The sequence below is a fragment of the Elephantulus edwardii genome, unplaced genomic scaffold (assembly GCF_000299155.1).
Source record: "Elephantulus edwardii isolate Elephantulus edwardi_28Jun2011 unplaced genomic scaffold, EleEdw1.0 scaffold00064, whole genome shotgun sequence".
NCBI lineage: Eukaryota > Metazoa > Chordata > Mammalia > Macroscelidea > Macroscelididae > Elephantulus > Elephantulus edwardii.
Window position 1 is genome coordinate 12,424,502 of NW_006399814.1, and position 6,151 is coordinate 12,430,652.

Here is a 6,151-nt window from a genome sequence, read left to right on the forward strand (position 1 = left end):
AATGCCTTTGAGCTGTGGTGTTGGAGAAGAGCACTGACCATCACATGGAAAACCAAAAGAACAAACAGATATGTCTTGATGAGGCTTCACCTCACATACTTTGGACATGCTGCTGGAGGTGCTATTCCTTGGAGAAGGAGAAGATCCTTAACCAGGTGAATTGACATGATGACTGTTGTAATGAGCTCTTGTGTGTCAGGAAGTGTGTGGATGGCACAGGATAGAACTGGGTTCAGACCTTTTGTTCATAGGGTTGCTATGAGTGATGCTTGACTTGATGGCACGTAACAACAACACCAATAGGTGTTTTTATTCACTAAGTAGATGTGAGCACAGTTTTGTTATAGATAATACTCATTCTTATTAGGATTAATAATAGTTGAGATTATTTTAGATTATATACTTTCTAACAAACAATCAGTTTTTGATTTGATGAGATACAGCTCCTCCTGAAAAATCAAGACTTTAGTAGGATCAATAGGTATAACTCTTCCTATTGCCTGTTCTGCTTATCTATTTATTGATAGGGCAAGATTCAAATCTGTTTTTCATAAGATTACTATGTGCCATAGTCAACTAAATAGCACTTAACAACACCAATATCAATAGCAAAAAGTTGTCAATATTCTGGATCAAATTATACAAAAACATCAGATAGGATTTTTAATTTTCATTTTTTAGTTGGGATTGTTAAATCTGTAGAAAGACAGATATTTTAATAATAGTGAATTTTCCAATCCACAAGCAGGGTAAAATTTCTCCATTTGCTTTAGACTTCTGGTTAAAAAACCATTCAAGAATAAATTTGATGCATTGAAGATGAATGATCAAAGACCAGGTAAGTTTTGGGATTATATCAAGACTATAACCCATGAACAAAGTAGGCAAGAAAAAAAAATACTAAAATTGATGTCAGATGAGATTCTGAGGCTTATTTTTTATCATGTTGTTGCTGTTAGGTGCCACTGAGTTGATCATGACCCATAGCGACCCTGTGAGCAGCAGATCTGAAACCTGCCCTGCCCTGTACCTCACTTTCCCTTATATACTCAAGTCCATAGCTCAAGCCACTGAATCAATCCATCTCATTAAGTGTCTTCCTCTCTTTAGCTGATCATCCACCCATCCAAGCATGATCCATTTCCAGGGACTGGCCTCTCCTAACAACACTTCCAAAGTATGTGAGACAGAATTTTTTCATTCTCTCCTTGAAGGAGCACCCTGGTTGTATCTTCATCAAGACGTGTTTACTCTTTTGGCAGTGCATGGGATATTCAGTACTTTTCTCCCAACACCACAACTCAAAGGCATCGATTCTCCTGCTATCATACTATTTGAACACCTAATCAGTGTTCAACTTTCCCATGCATAGAAAGGATTTGAAAAGACCATGGCTTCAATCAAATCCATCTTAGGTTCAAATTGACATCACTGCTCTTCAGTACCTCGGAGAGGTCCCTGACAGTCTGCTTTCCCATTGATTTTGCTATTTTTTTTAATCATTTAGAAGTATGTTTTATTTAAATCTCTAAGCATTACTATTTGTTTGAATTGCTCACATAAACCCATTCCATCCCAAAAGGATACAATACTTTTAACAGTGCAAGCACAACTGACATGGTCTACCCAATGCTCCTCCACTAGAGTTTGGGGTGGAGGGAGAAATCTAAGCATAGTAAAACCATAAAATAGATGCTTCAGTTCTTAGAACTACAAGACATTTTCATAATCATTTTGATGTTTGAAATCAATCAAATCTCAATCATGACAGAGAAATCCACCAAGCTGAGGGGTTTTTTTTGTTTTTCTTTTTTTCAAGCTGAGTTTTGATAACTAAGTTGCCACTGAACATAATGCATAAGTAATGGCAGCATGGAGTGGTAATTCTTTGCAAATTACAGAAGCACCACTTCTACAAGAATAACTGGGGTGTCCCAGAACAGTCAGTGCTACAGACTTCCTCCATTGCCTTTTCCTTCCAGGTGGTCCTCAGACCTGACCGCTGGGAGGGCACTGTTCAAATCTAACAAAAGTTTGTACAGAGACTTGTGAAAGAGGTGTTGTGAGGTACTAAGTTTTAAGATACAATCTAAATACTAAAAATAACGATGGTATTTTAGACATGTGAATCTATTTACATTGTTTTCAGTACATTAATTATTTTACATGCTTAGCCTACATTCTATTTCATAGGATAGTTATGAGGGTTATAAATGAGATACAGTATGTATGACCTAGTCTACTGTCTGGATACTGAGCTACTATTATTTCTATCCATTCCCCACCATAAATAAATGAGGTTAGTCCTTGAACTTTGAGAATATTTTATAATGAAATAAATTAGTCTTCTGTGAGCATCTTTGTCAGCATAATTCTGAACTACTCCCAGGAGCATCTTCTCTTTTGTAAAATAAACATTTTATACTGTTTGAAGTACATACAAAGTTTCATTTTTGTTCAGTGTTCCTTACTTGCCATTGTGAAAAGTTATTTCTGAGGAACTGAAACCCCAAAAGATGGCACAACAAAAACAGCTAAATGGTTTCTTTTCTGATTTTTTTATTTTTTGACTGCTATTGCCAAGTGTGTTGATTGTGGATCCAAGTAAAATGAAATCATTAACTACTTTAATCTTCTCTATCTCTTATGATATTGTCTGTTGTCTCAATGGTGAAGTGGTGTTTTTTTCTGGATGTTGAGATGTAATGCATATTGAAGGCTATAATCCTTAACCTTCTGCAATAAGCACCTCAGGTCCTCTTCACTTTAAATGAGCAGAGTTGTGAAGTAGCATACCACAGGCTACTGATGATATTTCCTCCAATTATGATGCAACATCAGACTGTTTAACATAGAGAAGTCAAAATGAAGGGAAGAAATGATAAAGAGCTGCACAAAAGATTTCAGAGAGCAGCTCAAGACAAAAATAAGAATGAATTATGCAAAGAACTGGAGTTAGAAAACTGGAAGAAAAGAACACACTAAGCATTTTTGAGGTTGAAAGAATTGAAGAAAAAATTCAAGGCTCAAGTTGCAATACTTGAAGGAGTTGATGGGCAAAATATTGAATGACACAGGAAGTATCAAAAGAAAATGGAAATAATAAATAGAGAACCCTGTACCAGAAAGAGTTAGTCAACATTGAACTATTTCAGGAAGTAGCACATGATCGAGAACCAGTGGTACTGAAGGAAGAAGTCCAAACTGTACTGATGGCATTGGCAAAAAATAAAGCTTCAGGAATTTACCAATTGAGGTCACTCAGCAAACAGACACATCCTAGGTCATGTTCAGTAGTTGATTCTAAGACATTTGGAAGACAGCTACCTTGCCAACTGACCAGAAGATATCCATATGTGTGTCTGTTCCCCAAAAAGGTGACCGAACAGGCTGTGGAAATTATCATATAATATCATTAATACCACATGCAAATAAAGTTTTGCTGAAGAATATTAAAAACAAGCTGGAGAAGCACTTCCACAGAGAACTGCCTGGAGAAATTCAAGCTGGATTCAGAAGAGGCTGTAGAATGAGGGATATCATTACTAGTGCCAGATAGATATTGACTGAAAGCAGAAAATGTCATAACGATGTTTACTTCTCTTTTTCCCCCCACATAGGGCTGATTACTCTGCGGGTCTTTGGCGAGCTGGGGACTCCTGTCTCTGTTCGGCAAGATGGGGTTTGTTCAAGTTGTCAAGAATAAGGCCTACTTCAAGAGATACCAAATAAAATTTAGAAGACAACATGAGGCAGTGCAACAATGAATGAATGAAAACCCAAAATCTCTGTAAATGTTCATTAAAACTAATAAAATTTAATAATAAAAAAGGGAAAAAAAGAAGATGACATGAGGATAAAATTGATTACTATGCTCAGAAACACTTGGTAATTCAGAATAAAAATAAGTACAACACACCTAAATACAGAATGATAGTTCATGTAACCAACAGAGATATAATGTGCCAGATTGCTTATGCCCATATAGAAGGGTATATGATAGTCTGTGCAGCCAATGCTCATGATCTTCCTAAGTATGGTGTGAAAGTTGGCTTGACAAATTATGCTGCAGCATATTGTACTGGCCTGCTGCTGGCCCACAGGCTTCTCAATAGGTTTGGCATGGATAAAATCTATGAAGGCCAAGTGGAGGTAACTGGAGATGAATACAATGTGGAAAACATTGATGGCCAACTAGGTGCCTTCAACTGCTATTTGGATGCAGGCCTTGCCAGAACTACCACAGGAAATAAAGTGTTTGGGGCTCTGAAGGAAGCTGTGGATGGACGCTTGTCTATTCCTCATAGTACCAAGTGATTCCCTGGTTATGATTCAGAAAGCAAGGAATTCAATGCAGAAGTACGTTGGAAACACATCATGGGTCAGAATGTTGCAAATTATATGTGTTATCTAAAGGAAGAAGATGAAGATGCTTATTAGAAACAGTTCTCTCAATACATAAAGAACAACGTAGCTCCAGACAAAATGGAGATGTTTAAGAAAGCACATGCTGCCATATGAGAGAATCCAATCTATGGCAAGAAGCCTAAGAAAGATGTTAAAAAGAAGAGGTGGAATTGCCCCAAAGTGTCTCTTGCCCAGAAGAAAGCTTGGGTAGCTCAGAAGAAGGCAAGCTTCCTCAGAGCTCAGCAGCACACTGCTGATAGCTAAACCAATTTTCTGTGAAGAGTTTTCAGATAAAGACAATAAATTTATTGTTCAAGCATCCCCCCCCCAAAAAAAAAGATGTTTACTTCTGTCTTACTGACTATGCAAAGGCACCCAACTGTGTGGGTCATAATAATGGAGTCCTGCCCTGTTATATCGAGCAGTCTCACAGAGAGAAGGGACGAGGATTAAATGAAGGTGCAGAGAGGCTACCGGATGATGACAGATAGCAAAGTTTATTCCCGAACTTCTGTGTTATATCCTTTTTGCAGTGAACAGAAAAACAGCTCAGCCTCAAGGCTGACAATACATTTGTTTTGCTATCCCCACCACCTGAAAGCAAGGCTTCCAATTAGCAAGCAAGGCCATCAGAACAGAGCCTTTAGGGAGGGTCATACCATTCTGCACATCCCTACTTGGCCTTGGGGTTCAAGGAACGGTTAAACTTGTTTTTGCTCCTTTCCAAACATCTGCACATTTGAACCTGGCATGAAATGGCTACTTGCTTAAAATGGCTGCAGTATGGCTCACTTTTTAATATTCTGCTTCCTTGAGTTGTTATAGCCAAGATAGAATTAGTCTTGCTGGCCTTTTGGTACAGGGCTAATTTTGCTTTACAAGTTAGCCAGGCCCCAACATCATAATATGGATTATGGATAATATTGAGAAGAGTGGGGAAAACAAACCACTTAATTGTGCTCATGCAGTGCCTAAACATGAATCAAGAAGCAGTTGTTCAACCCAAGAACCAAACGAAGAGATAGCATATAGTTTAAAATTGGAAAAACGGCATCAGGGTCCTGTCATTGTATTGTCATTATACTCTTCATCTTGTAGGGAGCTCTGGTGGTATAGTGTTTTGGGAGTTGCACTTCTAATTCAAAGGCCAAGCCCCTCTAATTCACCTCTGATTGGTTCTAATTCACCAGTGGCTCTTAAGGGAAAAGATAGACAAGTGCCTCTTGTGATATTTTCAGCCTTAGAAATCTGATAGAGTCCACTATGGGTTGGTTCTGACTAAACAGCAATGAGAGAGAGAGAGAGAGATATTAATGAGCAAATGAGACTAAAAGCTGGACTATATGAAGAAGAATATGGTTTCAGGATCAGAGGAAGACTCATCAACAACCTGTGTTATACAAGTGACACATCTTGCTTGCAGAAAATAAAGAGGACTTGAAGCACTTAATGAAGAAGATCAAAGACTACAACCTTCAGTACAAGTTTAACATTGAGAAAATAAAGATCTTAACAACTGGGCCCACAGAAGCATCATGATAAATGGAGAAAAGATCAAGCTCATCAAAAGTTTTATTCTACTTGAATCTTTAATCAATGGCCATGGAAACAGCCATCAAGAAACCAAAAGACACATTTCATTGAAAAAAATCTGTTGTCAAAAATGTCTTTAAAGTGCTAAAGAAGAAAGATGTCACTTTGAAAAACTAAGGTGTGTTGGACTAAGCATGTTATTTTCAATTGC

The 6,151-nt window shown here is 37.7% G+C and overlaps 1 pseudogene; it reads left to right on the forward strand.

Moving 5' to 3' along the window:
• Window positions 1-3,677: 3,677 nt before the first annotated feature.
• On the forward strand, window positions 3,678-4,671 carry LOC102855207 (annotated as a pseudogene).
• Window positions 4,672-6,151: the final 1,480 nt, after the last annotated feature.